The sequence below is a fragment of the Cherax quadricarinatus genome, chromosome 3 (genome assembly GCF_038502225.1).
Source record: "Cherax quadricarinatus isolate ZL_2023a chromosome 3, ASM3850222v1, whole genome shotgun sequence".
Classification (NCBI taxonomy): Eukaryota; Metazoa; Arthropoda; class Malacostraca; order Decapoda; family Parastacidae; genus Cherax; species Cherax quadricarinatus.
Window position 1 is genome coordinate 66341844 of NC_091294.1, and position 24953 is coordinate 66366796.

The following is a 24953-nucleotide window of genomic DNA, read 5'->3' on the forward strand; positions in this document are numbered from 1 at the left end:
CTCTTCATTGAACTTCATATTGTTTTCTGCGGCCTATTTAAAGATTTGGTTGATGTTCGCTTGGAGTCTTGAAGTGTTTTTGATGGCGGTCACAGTCATGGCAATTCGGGTGTCATCCGCAAAAGAAGACACGGAGCTATGGCTTACATCTCTGTCCGATATGAAGATGAGGAACAGGATGGGAGCGAGCACTGCGCTTCGTAGAATTGAGCTTTTCACTGTAGAAGCCTCAAACTTTATTCTGTTTGCTATTACTTTTTGCCTTCTATTTGTTCGGAAGTTGTAGATCCATCTACCAACTTTTCCTGTTAATCCTTTGTCACTCATTTTTTGTGCCAGTACATCGTGGTCGCACTTGTCAAAGGCTTAAGCAAAGTCTGTGTATACTACATCTGCATTTTGTTCATCCTCTAAAGTATTGTGGTCCAGTAGCCGGGACAGGCAGGAGCGACCTGCTCTAAACCCACGTTGCCCTGGGTTGTGTAATTGAGGGATATCTAGGTGGTTGGAGATCTGGCTTATTAGAACCCTCTCAAAGGTTTTTATATGAAATGTTAGCGCTATCAGTCTGTAGTTTTTTGCAATTGCTTTACTACCACCTTTACGGAGTGGAGCTATGTCTGTTGTTTTTAGTGTTTGTAGGATGACTCCTGTGTCCATGCTCCCTCTCCATAGAATGCTGAAGGCACGTGACAGGCTTCTTGCAGTCCTTGATGAACACGGAGTTCCGTGGCTGAGGAAAAGTGCATGGACATGTCATTCATTGCCTTTTCGAAGTCTTGTGATGCCAGGATAATATCAGAGATTTGAAATGATCAAATTTTGAGTCTTGGTCATAAAAAAAATTTAGATTGTCGACACTGAGTCATATTGGGACTTTAATATCTCACTCATTTCTTTGCTGTCATCTGTGTACGTCCCATATCGTCTAAGCAGAAGCCCAATACTGGATATTATTTTCGCCTTAGATATGGTGTAACAGAAGTATTGTGGGTTTCTTTCAGTTTCATTTATAGTTTTAAGTTCTTTCTGAGATTCTTGTCTCCTGTAAGATTCCTTAAACTGAAATTTGATATTTGCTATTTCCCTGGCCAGTCCCTCCCTTCGTATTTCAGATATACTGGCACCTCCGAGCAGCTCTGAGTCTTCGCCTTTGCCTGTGTAGGGAGCAAATCTCTTTCTAACGTCTTTTCTCTTTCTTTTTCTTAATGGAATGTGCCTCAAGAAGGCCTCAAGTGCCACAGAGTTAATTTTTTCTAGGCAATGGTTCGGATCCGTGCTGTTTAGGATATCTTCCCAGTTTGTCTCATTTAGGACCTGGCTGACTTGTTCCCGTGGTATGTTTTTGTTATGGAAGTTAACTTTTGTGAAGGTACCCTCATGACTGCTTATAGTTTGCTGGTCAGGAGCCCTGTGTGTATATGTCTGTACCTCTATTATGTTGTGATCTGAGTGTATTGTCCTTGATACGGTTATATTACGCATCAAATCGTCGTTGTTAATGAAGATGAGGTCCAGTGTATCTTTTAGTCTTGTAGGCTCTGTTATTTGATATTGATAATTAAAGGTGAATTTGGTGCAGAGATTTAATAGCTCATGTAGAATGCAGAGGATTCAAAAGAGTGAAGGCGTGTGTTGTATGGCGAGGATTGTCTTACTGGTCCTGGTTATCTGAATGATAATTAGGTTTAGTTAAAATGTTATCATTAGATGATATCCATAGAAACCAGGACTCCCTTATTCCCATTTTTCTCACAGATGTGTAAAATATCGCATGTGTTCTTTGTATGATTAAAATAAATTATCATTTAGCAAAATTCTTCCATTCATTTTCCACGGAGAAGTTACATTTGACCCGGACTTGGAACACCTTATCCATACCTTGAATTAATAAATAATTTAAGAAATTAATTCTGCACACTACAAAGTCCATAAAAAACATGCATTATATATAGCTATAGTAAAATTAGTTAAATAACTAAATTTTTAAGATAGTAACCAGCGGCCATTGTGGATTTAGGCAAAATACCAGTGTTACCCAAAGCTAATGTTTGGTCAACCAAGCATTAATTTGTAGTTGGACTCCATGGGAGTACAAATCAATCAGGAAAGTTCATAAAATAAAATATTACTTGGTTCTTGAAATGATAAATCTGTAAATACTGTCATTGATATGAATAGGCTATGTAGCATAATAGTGTATGTGTAACAGTTGTGTGAGGAGTTGGTAGAAGCCGTGTATCATGTGACACCTTATTCACATTTCCCCAGACCTTTCAGTGTGACATACATTCGGAATCGGGACTCTTTCAGGCAGGACCCTAAACAGAGGTCCTGCCTGACCCTAAGCAGGGGTCCTGCCTGACCCTAAGCAGGGGTCCTGCCTGACCCTAAGCAGGGGTCCTGCCTGACCCTAAGCAGGGGTCCTGCCTGACCCTAAGCAGGGGTCCTGCCTGACCCTAAGCAGAGGTCCTGCCTGACCCTAAGCAGAGGTCCTGCCTGACCCTAAGCAGGGGTCCTGCCTGACCCTAAGCAGGGGTCCTGCCTGACCATAAGCAGGGGTCCTGCCTGACCGTAAGCAGGGGTCCTGCCTGACCGTAAGCAGGGGTCCTGCCTTACCATAAGCAGGGGTCCTGCCTGACCATGAGCAGGGGTCCTGCCTGACCCTAAGCAGGGGTCCTGCCTGACCCTAAGCAGGGGTCCTGCCTGACCCTAAGTAGGGGTCCTGCCTAAAAGGACCCAGAGCAAAGAATATCAATTATTCCAGTCCTTACACTCTCCATTTTGACCCACAACAAATCATCTACTGTATAGTCCATTTCCATTACTTAGTGTTCACAATAATTTTCTTCATCAGTCTATAACTCAGTGATCCATCAACTTGGATCTTCTGGAGAAATTAACTTTCATATTTCATTTTTATGTATATCGAGTAATCTGCAAATTTTTGTATAAGTTTTAATATTGCATGACTGAGTTGTCAATACATATTGGGAACATTTTTAGAACCAGTACCAATCCTTTAGGCACCCCATTTGTGACATCCCATCAAGACAGTTTAGCTATTTCACTGTCAGCGTTCTCACTGATGGGAAATCATCCATAGCAAAAGGTTTGTCTTTTATCTCTCGTATAATTTGCAGCTTTCCAGGACTGATCTATTGTAATTTTCTGACTTATGCTTTTTTTGTTGTTGTTATTATTCAAGTCTTTTGTTTTATCTCCGGTAGCATTTCCAGTATTTCCAATAGAGCTCTTGTCCGAAGCCAATGATTCACTTGTTTCCTCACTTTTTTGAATACCAGTACTAATTGTCAGCTGTCCATTTATCTTCCAATTTTCCTTCACAACACACCTCATACACTGTCCTTCAATATTTTCTTATTTACTGACTGAACTCCACCCTATCCGATCCAGTTCTTAATCACCCCTTCCACTCAGCTACATACACGTCCTCGTCTACTAGTTCATCACTGTCATCTCGTCAGTATTCCCACAACATTAGTACACCAACCACATCACTACATCCCCACTGTCACCACACCAGTACTTTCACCTAATCAATATTCAAACCACATCAGTAACTGCGCCACAACCTCTCACACACACCATCAACACCCATACATCACATAATCACGCTACAGTATTTTTCACCTAATCCCCACTGTTACTACATCAATACTCTAATCCCATCAACATTCACACCACATCAGTACTCCCACCATATGAATCCTCTCATCCCACCAATATTGCAACCACATCAGCAACGTCTTGGGATTTTGATACAAGGAGTTCATCATCGCTTGTCTAACCTAAAGTCATGATATACTTCAGCTAGTGAGTTCTGTCCACCGGTGACTCCGCCTCCAACTGCTTCGTCCTGTCTGCAGCATATGAGCTCCTTCTCTGCTCATTTTTTTTCTGTACTTTTATCAAAACTTGTGGACTAAACACCTTTCCAGGCTGAGGGACTAATTACCTCAAACTCCTTTCCATCTTCCAACATTTTTCTGTGTATCCACAGTTAACGTTGGTATAAACCTTGGTAATAAATACCGACAAATTGGTTTAGAAAAACACGTAAGCAAACGCTAGGATATATTAGAAAGCGTTTGGGTCCTGATACCTTGATCACTTCTAATATACAGAGACTGAAAGACAGTATGTATAAGCGGAGAATCAGATGTAAGTGACGAGTTTCTCTAAACCAACAGTTAACGTTCCCACAGTGAAGATATCCAGGCGTTAAACGTGTGTCTTATTCATCAATATCGCCACATCAAAATACTCACAACACATCCACTGTAAACACATCAGAAACATCAACTCATGAATACTCTCACGTCATCTCTTCTCCCAGTACATCAATTCTCTTGTCATATCCCTTCTCGCACTATTTTAATACTCTCAGTACATCAATACTCTCATCACATTTATGCTCACTACATAACTAGTCTCATTACATTAGTATTGTCACTACATCAATACTCTCATATCATCAATGCTCTTACCACAGCACAACTCTCATTACATCAATGCCCTCGCTATATCACTATGCTCTCTTCAATACTCGCAACATCACTGTGATCTCTACATCAGTACCCTCACTACATCAATATTCCCACTACATCATTATGCTCTCTACATCAATATTCACTACATCAATATTCACTACATCAATATTCACTACATCAATATTCACTACATCAATTCTCCCACTACGTTGCTATGCTCTCTACATCAATACTCTTAATTCATCAACATTCACAGTACATTAATGTTATTGACATCAATACTTTTGCCACAAGTTCACTTGTTTTACGAATACTTTCATATCTTCACAGTAACTACAGAAAAATTCTCACTACATCAGTGCTCTGATCACATCAATACTCCTTCTGAATCAGTACCATCATCACATCAATACACCTTCTGAATCGGTACCATCATCACATCAATACACCTTCTTAATCAGTACCATCATCACATCAATACACCTTCTGAATCGGTACCATCATCACATCAATACACCTTCTGAATCGGTACCATCATCACATCAATACACCTTCTGAATCGGTACCATCATCACATCAATACACCTTCTGAATCAGTACCATCATCACATCAATACACCTTCTGAATCAGTACCATCATCACATCAATACACCTTCTGAATCAGTACCATCATCACATCAATACACCTTCTGAATCAGTACCATCATCACATCAATACACCTTCTGAATCAGTACCATCATCACATCAATACACCTTCTGAATCAGTACCATCATCACATCAATACACCTTCTGAATCGGTACCATCATCACATCAATACACCTGAATCGGTACCATCATCACATCACTACACCTTCTGAATCGGTACCATCATCACATCAATACACCTTCTGAATCGGTACCATCATCACATCAATACACCTTCTGAATCGGTACCATCATCACATCAATACACCTTCTGAATCGGTACCATCATCACATCAATACACCTTCTGAATCGGTACCATCATCACATCAATACGCCTTCTGAATCAGTACCATCATCACATCAATACTCCTTCTGAATCAGTACCATCATCACATCAATACACCTTCTGAATCGGTACCATCATCACATCAATACACCTTCTGAATCGGTACCATCATCACATCAATACACCTTCTGAATCGGTACCATCATCACATCAATACACCTTCTGAATCGGTACCATCATCACATCAATACGCCTTCTGAATCGGTACCATCATCACATCAATACGCCTTCTTAATCGGTACCATCATCACATCAATAAGCCTTCTGAATCGGTACCATCATCACATCAATACGCCTTCTGAATCGGTACCATCATCACATCAATACGCCTTCTGAATCGGTACCATCATCACATCAATACGCCTTCTGAATCGGTACCATCATCACATCAATACGCCTTCTGAATCGGTACCATCATCACATCAATACGCCTTCTGAATCGGTACCATCATCACATCAATACGCCTTCTGAATCGGTACCATCATCACATCAATACGCCTTCTGAATCGGTACCATCATCACATCAATACGCCTTCTGAATCGGTACCATCATCACATCAATACGCCTTCTGAATCGGTACCATCATCACATCAATACGCCTTCTGAATCGGTACCATCATCACATCAATACGCCTTCTGAATCGGTACCATCATCACATCAATACGCCTTCTGAATCGGTACCATCATCACATCAATACGCCTTCTGAATCGGTACCATCATCACATCAATACGCCTTCTGAATCGGTACCATCATCACATCAATACGCCTTCTGAATCGGTACCATCATCACATCAATACGCCTTCTGAATCGGTACCATCATCACATCAATACGCCTTCTGAATCGGTACCATCATCACATCAATACGCCTTCTGAATCGGTACCATCATCACATCAATACGCCTTCTGAATCGGTACCATCATCACATCAATACGCCTTCCGAATCGGTACCATCATCACATCAATACGCCTTCCGAATCGGTACCATCATCACATCAATACGCCTTCCGAATCGGTACCATCATCACATCAATACGCCTTCCGAATCGGTACCATCACATCAATACGCCTTCCGAATCGGTACCATCATCACATCAATACGCCTTCTGAATCGGTACCATCATCACATCAATACGCCTTCTGAATCGGTACCATCATCACATCAATACGCCTTCTGAATCGGTACCATCATCACATCAATACGCCTTCTGAATCGGTACCATCATCACATCAATACGCCTTCTGAATCGGTACCATCATCACATCAATACGCCTTCTGAATCGGTACCATCATCACATCAATACGCCTTCTGAATCGGTACCATCATCACATCAATACGCCTTCTGAATCGGTACCATCATCACATCAATACGCCTTCTGAATCGGTACCATCATCACATCAATACGCCTTCTGAATCGGTACCATCATCACATCAATACGCCTTCTGAATCGGTACCATCATCACATCAATACGCCTTCTGAATCGGTACCATCATCACATCAATACGCCTTCTGAATCGGTACCATCATCACATCAATACGCCTTCTGAATCGGTACCATCATCACATCAATACGCCTTCTGAATCGGTACCATCATCACATCAATACGCCTACTGAATCGGTACCATCATCACATCAATACGCCTTCTGGATCGGTACCATCATCACATCAGTACGCCTTCTGGATCGGTACCATCATCACATCAATACGCCTTCTGAATCGGTACCATCATCACATCAATACACCTTCTGAATCGGTACCATCATCACATCAATACACCTTCTGAATCGGTACCATCATCACATCAATACACCTTCTGAATCGGTACCATCATCACATCACTACACGTTCTGAATCGGTACCATCATCACATCACTACACGTTCTGAATCGGTACCATCATCACATCACTACACGTTCTGAATCGGTACCATCATCACATCACTACACGTTCTGAATCGGTACCATCATCACATCACTACACGTTCTGAATCGGTACCATCATCACATCACTACACCTTCTGAATCGGTACCATCATCACATCACTACACCTTCTGAATCGGTACCATCATCACATCACTACACCTTCTGAATCGGTACCATCATCACATCACTACACCTTCTGAATCGGTACCATCATCACATCACTACACCTTCTGAATCGGTACCATCATCACATCACTACACCTTCTGAATCGGTACCATCATCACATCACTACACCTTCTGAATCGGTACCATCATCACATCACTACACCTTCTGAATCGGTACCATCATCACATCACTACACCTTCTGAATCGGTACCATCATCACATCACTACACCTTCTGAATCGGTACCATCATCACATCACTACACCTTCTGAATCGGTACCATCATCACATCACTACACCTTCTGAATCGGTACCATCATCACATCACTACACCTTCTGAATCGGTACCATCATCACATCACTACACCTTCTGAATCGGTACCATCATCACATCACTACACCTTCTGAATCGGTACCATCATCACATCACTACACCTTCTGAATCGGTACCATCATCACATCACTACACCTTCTGAATCGGTACCATCATCACATCACTACACCTTCTGAATCGGTACCATCATCACATCACTACACCTTCTGAATCGGTACCATCATCACATCACTACACCTTCTGAATCGGTACCATCATCACATCACTACACCTTCTGAATCGGTACCATCATCACATCACTACACCTTCTGAATCGGTACCATCATCACATCACTACACCTTCTGAATCGGTACCATCATCACATCACTACACCTTCTGAATCGGTACCATCAACACATCACTACGCCTTCTGAATCGGTACCATCATCACATCAATACGCCTTCTGAATCGGTACCATCATCACATCAATACGCCTTCTGAATCGGTACCATCATCACATCACTACGCCTTCTGAATCGGTACCATCATCACATCAATACGCCTTCTGAATCGGTACCATCATCACATCAATACGCCTTCTGAATCGGTACCATCATCACATCAATACGCCTTCTGAATCGGTACCATCATCACATCAATACGCCTTCTGAATCGGTACCATCATCACATCAATACACCTTCTGTATCGGTACCATCATCACATCAATACACTCATCACATCAATACACTTTGTGAATCAACACTCACCGCATGAAATCACAGAACGGGTAGGGATCAAACCCTCGGCAAGCTAGTCTATTAAAACTACCAGGTTATAGTCACGCTAGTGTGGTCACAGTGGGGTCCCAGGCTAACCTTCCAATGGTGTGCGTAAATATAACTTTGGAGTTAGATGAGTATTGTTATAGCTGTTGTGTGGACAACGCAGTAGCCTGGTAGTTTCAAGATTAGGTTGCCATGGGTTCGATCCCCACCCGTTTTGTGGTTTGCTAGTAATAGTGTTATTACGAATTCGTGACTCACAGCATCACTATTCTCACCACATCAATACTCACTACATCAGAACTCTCACCACATCAGTACTCGCTACATCAGCACTCTCACCACATCAATACTATACCTCAATTCTTTCACCACACTACTACTCACCACACTACTACTCACCACACTACTACTCACCACACTACTACTCACCACACTACTAACCACACTACTACTCACCACACTACTACTCACCACACTACTACTCACTACACTACTACTCACCACACTACTACTCACCACACTACTACTCACCACACTACTACTCACCACACTACTACTCACCACACTACTACTCACCACACTACTACTCACCACACTACTACTCACCACACTACTACTCACCACACTACTACTCACCACACTACTACTCTCATCAATACTCACCACATAACTATCATTATAACAGTTCTCTCACCAAAGCAACTCTCACCACACCACTACTCTCACCACATAACTACTCTCACTACATCATCACTCACCACATCAATACTCTCATCACATTAATAACAATACATCAGTTCTCATCACAGCAAGACTCACAACATCACTATCACTACATCAGTTCTCTCAGCAAAGCAACTCTCACCACACCACTACTCTCACTATCACTCACTACATCAGCACACTCACCATATCACTAACAATACATCAGTTCTCGCCATACCAACGTTCTCACCACAGCAACACTCTCACCACAACGATAAACTAAATCCTAGCTCTTCAACCAGTCAATTCCTAGTCCCCAGGCACTTGCTCTTCCATTTTAGCTGCTGCAGCAACCTACATTTCCTAGAGATCTCTTCCTCCTAACTCCCTTCACCATGACACTCAATTCACAGACAAAATAAATCCAAAATTTTCACCTCCATGTGGTGAGTTCTGGGCATTTTGGATGACTGGTGGTAGAAAATAAGTCAGGTATAATATCCACGAGTTGCTGACTTCGCATTTTGTCTTTTATAGGCTACCATCATATAGTTGTCTTTTTCTATCTCCGTGATGTTGTCTTTTATAGGCTACCATCATATAGTTGTCTTTTTCTATCTCCGTGATGCAGGTTCGATTCAACGGAAGCAATTATCTCCATCAGCCCAGAAATAATAAAAGTGAAGCAGCGACCAGACAAGTTCTCTGGATTCTCTCCCACCCAGACTGTCACCCCTAAGCTCATCCTGTACGGAGATTCTGAAGCCGCCAGTGTTGGAGTTATTCTCGATTTTGCTACGCGACATAGTTTATATTCGTTTTCGTTTTTATTTTATAAGATAACATAAATTTTAAAATGTTCGTGTTTCGCTCACTGTTGTATGAAGAGCGTTTTGAATATCTCCTATTATATCTTCTTCTTTTTTTTTTTTTCATTCCAGTTACTTCGCTGCTGTTGGTGTCGTCACCTATATGGGTTTATTATTGTAACATAAAAGCATAGTTCTTTTACTCTGATCTATTAGAATGCTGGTACCATACCATAATCAGCTATATATACAAACCATGCTAAGGGTGGGGCTTGAACTCCAGACCGACAATTCTCTGACCGCAGGTTCAAGCCCCACCCGTAGTATATTTGTCTACAATCGTGTGTCTACGATTTCGTGAGTCAGCTATATATACAGTGGTGTGGAATGTACGGGTACCATCATATCACACAGGGTTATCTATCCAGTGATCCTGAGTGTGCTGGTACCATTATATGATACTAAAAGGTTCTCTTCAATAGTACGGTGTGTGATGGCACCATACCAAACCAGGCGCGCTACACAATGGCCCAGAGTTTGTATCTCCTGTGAGAGGAATGGAGATGTACGACCTTCACTTTCTGTTAAGTTTGTATGCAACCCAGTGAGACTGTCGTACTGCCCGGTGTGTATGTTGAGCTAGTAAACGACCTAGTGTATGTGTGTGTCAAGTTACAGCCTGGTTTATGTGCGTCAAGCTACAACCTGGTGTATGTGCGTCAAGCTACAGCCTAATGTATTTGCGTCAAACCAATCTACGACCTGGTGTGTTTCAAGCTAGTGTACAACGTAGTATGTGTGTTTTAAGCTAGTGTACGACAAGATAATGCAAGCTAGTGTATGTCAAAATAATGCATGGCCTTGTGTGTGTGTGTGTGTGTGTGTGTGTGTGTGTGTGTGTGTGTGTGTGTGTGTGTGTGTGTGTGTGTGTGAAAGCAGTGTTTGATCTACAAGAGTACCGGGTTGCTAACCAAGTAGCCAACGAGCAGGAAACAACAGACGGCTCATTCGTTAGCTAGCGGAAGAAGCAATTGCTGAACATGAGACAGCATTAGGGACTCAAATTATATACAAACAGGGCGCATCAGACAGGACTTCCCTGTTGTCTAATGTAAGAGGAAACGAGTAAGCAAGCGGGAGACAACAACAGGAAGAGCTACTCTGTTGACTAATGGAAACAGGAAAATTTTATCCTATACTAGACATACATATATTAAATGCGTGTAGAACGAAAAAAAAAATCTTGAAATTAGTTTCTGGGTAAAACTAAAGAAAGTGAAATCCATTTATTTCATATTCTCATTTACAATGATGAGAAATACAAGTGTCAACAGAAATTATCCAAACATTTACATATATAAAGAGTTCACTAATGCTAAGATAAACTGTGATAAGTTAATTAAATTATGATCGACGAATGTATCTTGTGTATTAACTCTAAAACAAGGGAATACCAATACTTATATCTTATATCTAAATAAAAATATACCATATAAGAGAAATATTTCACAACGTATGCAGATCTTACTTGTTTCAGTTCATTAGCAAGACTGAAGGTGATGTGGATGCATAAAACAGCCCAAATTACTGAATTGTCTCGTAAGAAAATACAAATAGACCTTCTGGAAAATATCACGTTAATAAATATATTCGAGAGTCAATGATCCACAAAAGAAGGTAATACACAGCTTCGTGCAGCTGGGAGCTTCGCTTCTACCAGCACTTGAGGGTAGTTCTGGGCGTCAGTGTTCCCGATACTCTGCGTCAGATCTGGCCTTATAAGAACGTTGGAAATAAATGGTATAAAATACCGACACAATGGAAATATAAACACAAATGCAGTATAATGTGATCCTTTATTGACAACGTTTCACCCACACAGTGGGCTTTTTCAAGTCACACACGGATCTACCTGGGGTTGGGAGGTACGGGAGTATTTATAGTCATGTTCAGAATGTTGAGGTCAGGTGGAGAATGCTGCATCTGATCTACCGGGTGGGGTTATAGAGTCTTGGGTAGCTAGGCATGGGTATTGGACAAGTTGTGAGTAGACCTTCTGCAGTGTTCTATGTTCTTATGTGGGATAGCGATGAAGAAGTTTCTTGGCGAGTGGTTCAGCTATGTTATAGAAGCCATTGTTCTGGTTGAAATTGTTGGTTATAGAGATAAGCGATGATTCCAGGATTCTTCTGTATTGAGTGTTGTCTTCTGTGGCTATAAGTCTTGAGTTTCTGTAGTTAAAATCCTGGAATCATCGCTTATCTCTATAACCAACAATTTCAACCAGAACAATGGCTTCTATAACATAGCTGAACCACTCGCCAAGAAACTTCTTCATCGCTATCCCACATAAGAACATAGAACACTGCAGAAGGTCTACTCACAACTTGTCCAATACCCATGCCTAGCTACCCAAGACTCTATAACCCCACCCGGTAGATCATCAGATGCAGCATTCTCCACCTGACCTCAACATTCTGAACATGACTATAAATATTCCCGTACCTCCCAACCCCAGGTAGATCCGTGTGTGACTTGAAAAAGCCCACTGTGTGGGTGAAACGTTGTCAATAAAGGATCACATTATACTGCATTTGTGTTTATATTTCCCTTATAAGAACGTAAGAAAGAAGGAACACTGCAGCAGGCCTACTGGCTCATGCGAGGCAGGTTCAAGTCACCTACCAGCTTATGCCACTGACCCAACTTAGTCAGGTCCAGGTCACGTCCACTTAAGGAATAGTAGGGCATTAGACTTACTAGCACAAACTAGTCAGCTCTAACTCCCACCCCACACCCAGCGTCTTAGCTTCTATGACGGTACTTGAGTTGTGTTCCACTCATCCACAACTCTTACCAAACCAGTGCTTTCCTATATCCTTCCTGAATCTAAATTTTACCAACTTGAAGCCATTGCTGCAAGTCCTGTTTTGGCTAGATATTTTAAGCACTCTGTTTACATCCTCTTTATTCCATTTAAACACATCAATCATATTCCCCCTAATTCTACGCCTTTCTAGAGAGTGCAGATTCAGGGCCCTCAGTCTATCCTCATAGGGAAGATTTCTGATACATGGGATCATCTTTGTCATCCTCCTTTATACGTTTTCCAGAGCATTTATATCCATTTTGTAATACGGTGACCAAAACTGTGCAGCAAAATCTAAATGAGGCCTAACCAAGGATATATAGAGTTGAAGAACAACCTGAGGACTTCTATTATTTATACTTCTTGATGTGAAGCCAAGGATTCTGTTAGCTTTATTGCGAACACTTATTCACTCTTGTCTGGTTTCAGATTACTGCTAACCAGAACTTCTAAATCCTTTTCGCAATCCGTAATATTAAGATCTACATTATCTAGTTTATATGTGGCATGATCATTTTCCTGTCCAACATTTAAAACTTTGCATCTGTCTATATTAAATTGCATCTGCCACTTCTCCGACCACTGCATCAGTCTATTTAAATCTTCCTGGAGTGCTCTAATGTCCTCATTAGAATGAACTAGAAGACTTATTTTGGTGTCATCAGCAAACTTGCTTATACTTGACACTTTTTATTTTTCCACCATAAACACCACTGCCCGATTCATCAGAGATTGTTTGCAAGAGCTTGTCATATTACCTTTCAAAGTCATATAGTTGTCTAGTGTTAATTCTTGTGATATATAATGAGAAGCTCCGAGAAAGTCTTAAGATTTTATGCTTTATAAGTGCGCTCGCATTGTTTACATTTCACCTGAGGGAGACAACGAAGGCAAGGAAAGTGTTTGCAAAGTAAGATGTGTCCAGCAGATATCATAAAAATCTTCTAGAGGACTCAATGCAAACCACAGCATAAGTACTAACAATGGTTTGTGGCGTCATTTGAACTCTGAACCTTCTGATGATCTGGTGCTGTCAGGGTTAGTTTAATCCTCTGTCCTGTTATATATACTGTCTCATTTTGTCACTAAAGAAACATTTGAGAATTATATACATTATTTTATTGTACTAAAAACCGAGAAAAAATCTAAAAATCAATTTCCGGAAAACACTTGTTATAAGTGTCATTATGTGGCAGTAAGTGGCAGTAATGTTAGTAGTATGTGGCAGTAATGTTAGTAGTATGTGGCAGTAATGTTAGTACTATGTGACAGTAAGTTGCAGTAATGTTAGTAGTATGTGGCAGTAATGTTAGTATCTTGCAATAATGTTAGTAGTATGTGGCAGTAAGTTGCAGTAATGTTAGTAGCATGTGGCAGTAATGTTAGTAGTATCTTGCAATAATGTTAGTAGTATCTTGCAATAATGTTAGTAGTATGTGACAGTAAGTTGCAGTAATGTTAGTAGTATGTGGCAGTAATGTTAGTAGTATCTTGCAATAATGTTAGTAGTATGTGGCAGTAAGTTGCAGTAATGTTAGTATGTGGCAGTAATGTTAGTAGTATCTTGCAATAATGTTAGTAGTATGTGACAGTAAGTTGCAGTAATGTTAGTAGTATGTGGCAGTAATGTTAGTAGTATCTTGCAATAATGTTAGTAGTATGTGACAGTAAGTTGCAGTAATGTTAGTAGTATGTGGCAGTAATGTTAGTAGTATCTTGCAATAATGTTAGTAGTATGCGGCAGTAATGTTAGTAGTATCTTGCAATAATGTTAGTAGTATGTGGCAGTAATGTTAGTAGTATGTGGCAGTAATGTTAGTAGTATGTTGCAGTAATGTTAGTAGTATGTTGCAGTAATGTTAGTAGTATGTGGCAGTAATGTTAGTAGTATGTTGCAGTAATGTTAGTAGTATGTGGCAGTAATGTTAGTAGTATGTGGCAGTAATGTTAGTAGTATGTGGCAGTAATGTTAGTAGTATGTGGCAGTAATGTTAGTAGTATGTGGCAGTAATGTTATAGTAGTATGTTGCAGTAATGTTAGTATGTTGCAGTAATGTTAGCATGTTGCAGCAATGTTAGTAGCATGTGGCAGTAATGTTAGTAGCATGTGGCAGTAATGTTAGCATGTTGCAGTAATGTTAGTAGCATGTTGCAGTAATGTTGGTAGCATGTGGCAGTAATGTTAGCATGTTGCAGTAATGTTAGCATGTTGCAGTAATGTTAGCATGTTGCAGTAATGTTAGCATGTTGCAGAAATGTTGGTAGCATGTGGCAGTAATGTTAGTAGCATGTTGCAGTAATGTTAGTAGCATGTTGCAGTAATGTTAGTAGCATGTTGCAGTAATGTTAGTAGCATGTGGCAGCAATGTTAGTATGTTGCAGTAATGTTAGTAGCATGTGGCAGCAATGTTAGTAGTATGTGGCAGTAATGTTAGTAGCATGTGGCAGCAATGTTAGTAGTATGTGGCAGTAATGTTAGTAGCATGTGGCAGTAATGTTACTATGTATCAAAAAGGCACAATACCGTGACTGGAACAATACACAAATAACCCGCACACAGCAGAGAGGAACTTACGACTACCACCACCACCATCTACCTATATTTACTCCGTCCTTCTCTCCTTTTCGTTAGTATGACTTTGTATATGGTCCAAGTCGGACTGAAATGTCGTCGTAAGCTCCTCTCTTCTATGTGCGGGTTATTAGTGTTATTAGTATGTGGCAGTAATGTTAGTAGTAAGTGCAGGAAGTGGCAGTAATGTTAGCAGGAAGTGGCAGTAATGTTAGTAAGTGGCAGTAATGTTAGCAGTAAGTGGCAGGAAGTGGCAGTAATGTTGGTAGTAAGTGGCAGGAAGTGGCAGTAATGTTGGTAGTAAGTGGCAGGAAGTGGCAGTAATGTTGGTAGTAAGTGGCAGGAAGTGGCAGTAATGTTGGTAGTAAGTGGCAGGAAGTGGCAGTAATGTTAGTAAGTGGCAGTAATGTTAGCAGTAAGTGGCAGGAAGTGGCAGTAATGTTGGTAGTAAGTGGCAGGAAGTGGCAGTAATGTTAGTAAGTGGCAGTAATGTTAGCAGTAAGTGGCAGGAAGTGGCAGTAATGTTGGTAGTAAGTGGCAGGAAGTGGCAGTAATGTTAGCAGGAAGTGGCAGTAATGTTAGCAGTAAGTGGCAGGAAGTGGCAGTAATGTTAGCAGGAAGTGGCAGTAATGTTAGCAGGAAGTGGCAGTAACGTTAGTAGTAAGTGGCAGGAAGTGGCAGTAACGTTATTAGTATGTGGCAGGAAGTGAAAGTAATGTTAGTAGGAAGTGGCAGTAATGTTAGTAGTAAGTGGCAGGAAGTGGCAGGAATATTAGTAGTAAGTGGCAGGAAGTGGCAATAATGTTAGTAGTAAGTGGCAGGAATGTTAGTAGTAAGTGGCAAGACGTGGCAATAATGTTAGTAGTAAGTGGCAGGAAGTGGCAATAATGTTAGTAGTAAGTGGTAGGAAGTGGCAGTATTGTTAGTAGTAAGTGGTAGGAAGTAGCAGTATTGTTAGTAGTAAGTGGTAGGAAGTGGCAGTATTGTTAGTAGTAAGTGGTAGGAAGTGGCAGTATTGGTAGTAGTAAGTGGTAGGAAGTGGCAGTATTGTTAGTAGTAAGTGGTAGGAAGTGGCAGTATTGTTAGTAGTAAGTGGTAGGAAGTGGCAGTATTGTTAGTAGTAAGTGGTAGGAAGTGGCAGTATTGTTAGTAGTAAGTGGTAGGAAGTGGCAGTATTGTTAGTAGTAAGTGGTAGGAAGTGGCAGTATTGTTAGTAGTAAGTGGTAGGAAGTGGCAGTATTGTTAGTAGTAAGTGGTAGGAAGTGGCAGTATTGTTAGTAGTAAGTGGTAGGAAGTGGCAGTATTGTTAGTAAGTGGCAGGAAGTGACAATAATGTTAGTAGTAAGTGGCAGGAAGTGGCAGTATTGTTAGTAGTAAATTAGAGTAATGTTAAAACATGTTTAGTTAATTTAAAAAATAAGGTCATAATGGTGGCAGAAAGTTACAGTAACATACACAGTTAGTGGCAGTAATATACACAGTGGCAGTAATATACACAGTTAGTGGCAGTAACATAGACAGTTAGTGGCAGTAATATACACAGTTAGTGGCAGTAACATACACAGTTAGTGGCAGTAATATACACAGTGGCAGTAACATACACAGTTAGTGGCAGTAACATACACAGTTAGTGGCAGTAACATACACAGTTAGTGGCAGTAACATACACAGTTAGTGGCAGTAATATACACAGTGGCAGTAACATACACAGTTAGTGGCAGTAATATACACAGTTAGTGGCAGTAATATACACAGTTAGTGGCAGTAATATACACAGTTAGTGGCAGTAACATACACAGTTAGTGGCAGTAATATACACAGTGGCAGTAATATACACATTTAGTGACAGTAATATACACAGTTAGTGGCAGTAACATACACAGTTAGTGGCAGTAATATACACAGTTAGTGGCAGTAATATACACAGTTAGTGGCAGTAATATACACAGTTAGTGGCAGTAATATACACAGTTAGTGGCAGTAACATACACAGTTAGTGGCAGTAATATACACAGTGGCAGTAACATACACAGTTAGTGGCAGTAACATACACAGTTAGTGGCAGTAACATACACAGTTAGTGGCAGTAATATACACAGTTAGTGGCAGTAATATACACAGTTAGTGGCAGTAATATACACAGTGGCAGTAATATACACATTTAGTGACAGTAATATACACAGTTAGTGGCAGTAACATACACAGTTAGTGGCAGTAATATACACAGTTAGTGGCAGTAACATACACAGTTAGTGGCAGTAACATACACAGTTAGTGGCAGTAATATACACAGTTAGTGGCAGTAACATACACAGTTAGTGGCAGTAACATACACAGTTAGTGGCAGTAATATTCACAGTGGCAGTAATATACACATTTAGTGACAGTAATATACACAGTTAGTGGCAGTAACATACACAGTTAGTGGCAGTAATATACACAGTTAGTGGCAGTAATATACACAGTTAGTGGCAGTAATATACACAGTTAGTGGCAGTAATATACACAGTTAGTGGCAGTAACATACACAGTTAGTGGCAGTAATATACACAGTTAGTGGCAGTAATATACACAGTTAGTGGCAGTAATATACACAGTGGCAGTAATATACACAGTTAGTGGCAGTAATATACACAGTTAGTGGCAGTAATATACACAGTTAGTGGCAGTAATATACACAGTTAGTGGCAGTAATATACACAGTTAGTGGCAGTAATATACACAGTTAGTGGCAGTAACATACACAGTTAGTGGCAGTAATATACACAGTTAGTGGCAGTAATATACACAGTTAGTTGTAGTAATATACACAGTGGCAGTAACATACATAGTTAGTGGCAGTAATATACACAGTGGCAGTAACATACACAGTTAGTGGCAGTAACATACACAGTGGCAGTAATATACACAGTTAGTGGCAGTAACATACACAGTGGCAGTAACATACACAGTTAGTGGCAGTAATATACACAGTTAGTGGCAGTAATATACACAGGTAGTGGCAGTAATATACACAGTTAGTGGCAGTAATATACACAGTTAGTGGCAGTAATATACACAGGTAGTGGCAGTAATATACACAGTTAGTGGCAGTAATATACACAGTTAGTGGCAGTAATATACACAGTTAGTGGCAGTAATATACACAGTTAGTGGCAGTAATATACACAGTTAGTGGCAGTAATATACACAGTTAGTGGCAGTAATATACACAGTTAGTGGCAGTAATATACACAGTGGCAGTAATATACACAGTTAGTGGCAGTAATATACACAGTTGGTGGCAGTAATATACACAGTTGGTGGCAGTAATATACACAGTTAGTGGCAGTAATATACACAGTGACAGTAATATACACAGTGGCAGTAATATACACAGTGGCAGTAATATACACATTGTCAGTAATATACACAGTGGCAGTAATATACACAGTTAGTGGCAGTAATATACACAGTTAGTGGCAGTAATATACACAGTTAGTGGCAGTAATATACACAGTTAGTTGCAGTAATATACACAGTTAGTGGCAGTAATATACACAGTTAGTGGCAGTAATATACACAGTTGGTGGCAGTAATATACACAGTGGCAGTAATATACACAGTTAGTGGCAGTAATATACACAGTGGCAGTAATATACACAGTGGCAGTAATATACACAGTGGCAGTAATATACACAGTGGCAGTAATATACACAGTGGCAGTAATATACACAGTTGGTGGCAGTAATATACACAGTTAGTGGCAGTAATATACACAGTTAGTGGCAGTAATATACACAGTGGCAGTAATATACACAGTGGCAGTAACATACACAGTTAGTGGCAGTAACATACACAGTTAGTGGCAGTAACATACACAGTTAGTGGCAGTAACATACACAGTTAGTGGCAGTAACATACAGTTAGTGGCAGTAACATACACAGTTAGTGGCAGTAACATACACAGTTAGTGGCAGTAACATACACAGTTAGTGGCAGTAACATACACAGTTAGTGGCAGTAACATACACAGTTAGTGGCAGTAACATACACAGTTAGTGGCAGTAACATACAAAGTTAGTGGCAGTAACATACACAGTGGCAGTAACATACACAGTTAGTGGCAGTAACATACACAGTTAGTGGCAGTAACATACACAGTGGCAGTAACATACACAGTTAGTGGCAGTAATATACATAGTGGCAGTAACATACACAGTTAGTGGCAGTAACATACACAGTTAGTGGCAGTAACATACACAGTTAGTGGCAGTAACATACACAGTTAGTTACAGTAATATACACAGTTAGTGGCAGTAATATACACAGTGGCAGTAACATACATAGTGGCAGTAACATACACAGTTAGTGGCAGTAATATACACAGTTAGTGGCAGTAATATACACAGTTAGTGGCAGTAATATACACAGTTAGTGGCAGTAATATTGACACTTCACAGAAGTAATATACACAAATATTTGAAACATATGACAGTAATGTTAACAATGCCATCAACAATATGACAGGAATGTTAACAATGCCATCAGCAATATGACAGGAATGTTAACAATGCCATCAGCAATATGACAGGAATGTTAACAATGCCATCAACAATATGACAGGAATGTTAACAATGCCATCAGCAATATGACAGTAATGTTAACAATGCCATCAGCAATATGACAGTAATGTTAACAATGCCATCAACAATATGACAGGAATGTTAACAATGCCATCAGCAATATGACAGTAATGTTAACAATGCCATCAGCAATATGACAGGAATGTTAACAATGCCATCAGCAATATGACAGGAATGTTAACAATGCCATCAGCAATATGACAGTAATGTTAACAATGCCATCAGCAATATGACAGGAATGTTAACAATGCCATCAGCAATATGACAGGAATGTTAACAATGCCATCAACAATATGACAGGAATGTTAACAATGCCATCAACAATATGACAGGAATGTTAACAATGCCATCAGCAATATGACAGGAATGTTAACAATGCCATCAACAATATGACAGGAATGTTAACAATGCCATCAGCAATATGACAGGAATGTTAACAATGCCATCAACAATATGACAGGAATGTTAACAATGCCATCAGCAATATGACAGGAATGTTAACAATGCCATCAGCAATATGACAGGAATGTTAACAATGCCATCAACAATATGACAGGAATGTTAACAATGCCATCAACAATATGACAGGAATGTTAACAATGCCATCAGCAATATGACAGGAATGTTAACAATGCCATCAGCAATATGACAGGAATGTTAACAATGCCATCAACAATATGACAGGAATGTTAACAATGCCATCAACAATATGACAGGAATGTTAACAATGCCATCAACAATATGACAGGAATGTTAACAATGCCATCAACAATATGACAGGAATGTTAACAATGCCATCAACAATATGACAGGAATGTTAACAATGCCATCAACAATATGACAGGAATGTTAACAATGCCATCAACAATATGACAGGAATGTTAACAATGCCATCAGCAATATGACAGGAATGTTAACAATGCCATCAGCAATATGACAGGAATGTTAACAATGCCATCAACAATATGACAGGAATGTTAACAATGCCATCAACAATATGACAGGAATGTTAACAATGCCATCAGCAATATGACAGGAATGTTAACAATGCCATCAGCAATATGACAGGAATGTTAACAATGCCATCAGCAATATGACAGGAATGTTAACAATGCCATCAACAATATGACAGGAATGTTAACAATGCCATCAACAATATGACAGGAATGTTAACAATGCCATCAACAATATGACAGTAATGTTAACAATGCCATTAACAATATGACAGGAATGTTAACAATGGCATCAATAATAATGTTACCAGCAGTTGATATATTGCTTATTAGTAAAATTTACAATACAGTTGCAATTACAAATAAGCCAAATAAAATGAATATTAGGTACAGGTATTTTGAGCAACCAGAGAATGGGTGGTCCATCAGCCTTTGTCCTGTTCCACTTGACTATGAAAAACTGAGGCGTGTGAAGTGCAACACACACATGACTGTGTTTGTTGCAACAATAAGTTGACCAGTAAAACTCTCTACATTTTCATGTTTTTTTTTTATCTGTGCGTAACACAAAGGCCTATGGATGCATTGTTATGCTAGTGATGATTGAATCTGGACCTTATTTTCTGACTATAGAAGAATGATATATTGGTATATCTTTCTACACATAACTAGCTAAATTATATGGTCCTCTACTTGCCTACTTATGTGTTATCCTGCTTTCCTGTCACTCTGCCTACTGATCATCCTGCCTAACAACCTGCCTACCTACCATTCTGCTTAACAACCTACCTACCTACCTACCTACCTACCTACCATTCTGCTTAACCTACCTACCTACCATTCTGCCTAACAACCTACCTACCTACCTACCATTCTGCCTAACAACCTACTTACCTGCCATTCTGCCTAACAACCTACCTACCTACCTACCTACCATTCTGCTTAACAACCTACCTACCTTTCTGCTTAACAACCTACCTACCTTTCTGCTTAACAACCTACCTACCTACCTACCATTCTGCCTAACAGCCTACCTACCATTCTGCCTAACAACCTACTCGCCTACCATTCTGCCTAACAACCTACCTACCCACTTTCTTGTCTACCAAACTATCTTCCTACAGTAAATTTCTATCTGTTTGCCAGCTGCTCTAAGCTATTCACATCTATGGCTATCAATCTGACTACCTACCTACCACTAATCTCTCCACCTCATACTGCTGTAAGATTTTCTCTTCCTATATTATCATGACCTGTAGAAGGCAAATAACCCTCAGGTAAAATCATAAAAAAAAAGTTAGACCAGGCAAAATCATCTGGAAAAAAGAACATATAAAATTATGCTTTCTGTCCAGTGCACATAAGAAACACAATGTAGCCTCATAACGCCTGCTAAAGTATAAGGTTAGACAACACACATGTCGAAAACACGTCCTGCTATATGATACAATACATCGACAACCGGTGGACATTTTCCACGTCCACACCAGACTGAATCATCAGGAAACTGAGTCTGTTAAACTTGCAAAACTCCCCCCAAAGTACCCAACCATCAAAGTACTTAACTGCCAACGCCACCATAGCATCTAAGATCAAAAACAGGATGCAGTATGTCAAAGCATGTTCGAGCCATCAGAATATTATGTCCGAGAAGCAAAGGTGAGAAAAGTTCCCCCATATGGCTAATCCATCAGTAACCTGAATGAAACGCAGACACAACACATAGCAGCTAAATACCAGAAGCAGATCTTACATTAATTAACTAGATCACATACATCATGATCTAGCATACAAACTTTACTCTCTAAGCACATGTCCACACATGAAAAGTCGAAGAACTTAATATCACTCGGGGCATATTGTGGAATATATGGTTTTTGTACGCGGGGAAATATGTATACACTGAACGAACGTTCGGAGTTACATTTACAGTGAATATATATCTCACAACTTATGCTCATCCTTAGACTTGACTGCCACAATCTTGGACCATAATGCCGTTGGTTAAAATATGCTTTTAAGAACGTTTAACGTGTAGGTATAGCCACTGGATAGTATACTAATCCATCTACAGTCTATGAAAAGACTGACTCCTCTGTGACTGGTCTGAAGAAGGGGTGGTGGGCAGCCCCCACACCTGGAATCATGTGGAGCTCACCAGTGGCTTATAGTTTCAAACTAATTATGCAAGTCAAGTATCAGGTGCTCAAGTTGGGAAGCCGATTGTAGCATCTGCCATATCAGCACTCATACAATGTTAAAATCAATTGAAATTAATATATCCTTCACAAAGTTAGTGATTATTGTCATTGTCAGAATTGCATTATAATTATACAGTAAATAAATGCGTTAATAATGTACAGATGTACGTTACTGAATAAGAAACGTGTGCAACTCTGTGGTATCTTTAATTCCGAAACAATTCGCCTACACAATAGGTTTTCCAGTCAGTTAAAGATGTGACAAAATTGGAGACAGCAGAAGCAGTGGAGAGGTGAAATTGTTCTTGTCCGTGTCTCCCGTGATGTTATCTCGACTCCGCACCTCTCCTCTGGTTCAAGATGCAATTCTCATGCATCAGATTCACATTGATGGAGACGATGAAGGAGGAGCCTTCACAAGGCTTAGGGGCTGATCACCTCAAAACTACTAGTTCAGAGTTGGACTGATCTAAAGCTCCTCTGTATTTGACCGAACAAGTAAGTTGTTTAAGTAAAACGTTTTGGAGCTAACGATAACAAAATACTGCAAATACTCTTATTCATTTACTTTTTAGTATTGTTTACAATTATTATAGCGAATGCTTACTAACATACACACCCACCCACCCACTTTCATACCTACCAACATCCTCCTGCCTAAAAATTTACCTCCCCAACCTGCCAGCCTACCAGACTACCTATCTACCTATCAGCCAGCCTACCAGGCTTTCTATTCATCTGCATTACTGCCATACTTCCTATGTACCTATACTACCTATCTAACTACCTTCCTATTAGATTGACAACCCACCTTCCTATTCATCATTCTGCCTATCTACCTGCTTTCCTACCAGCCTAACTTACCTTCTTGACTATCAACCTTCCTACCTACAACTTGTCCAGCGCGGGACAGATCTGCTTGCTCCTCTGTTATTTTGCTCTTTTAAGAACATAAGAACATAAAAAAGAAGGAACACTGCAACAGGCCTACTGACTAATGCGAAGCAGATCCATGTCCCCCCCCCCCCCCCGGATAAGCCCAATGATGTCCCGTCGGATTAGCCCAATGACCCACCCAGTCTGGTCACCTCCACTCAAGGATGGAGCACGGCACCAGACCCAGCAGCACAAGCTAGTCAGGTCCAACTCACACCTCCCCCACACCCACTCGTGTATTTATCTAACCTATTTTTAAAACTACACAACGTTTTAGCCTGAATTACTCGGGAGTTTGTTCCACTCATCCACAACTCTATTACCAAACCAGTGCTTTCCTCTATCCTTCCTGAATCTGAATTTTTCCAACTTGAAACCATTGCTGCGAGTCCTGTCTTGGCTGGAAATTTTCAGCACGCTATTTACATCCCCTTTATTTATTCCTGTCTTCCATTTATACACCTCGATCATATCCCCCCTAATTCTACGCCTTTCTCGAGAGTTCAGATTCAGGGCCCTCAGTCTATCCTCA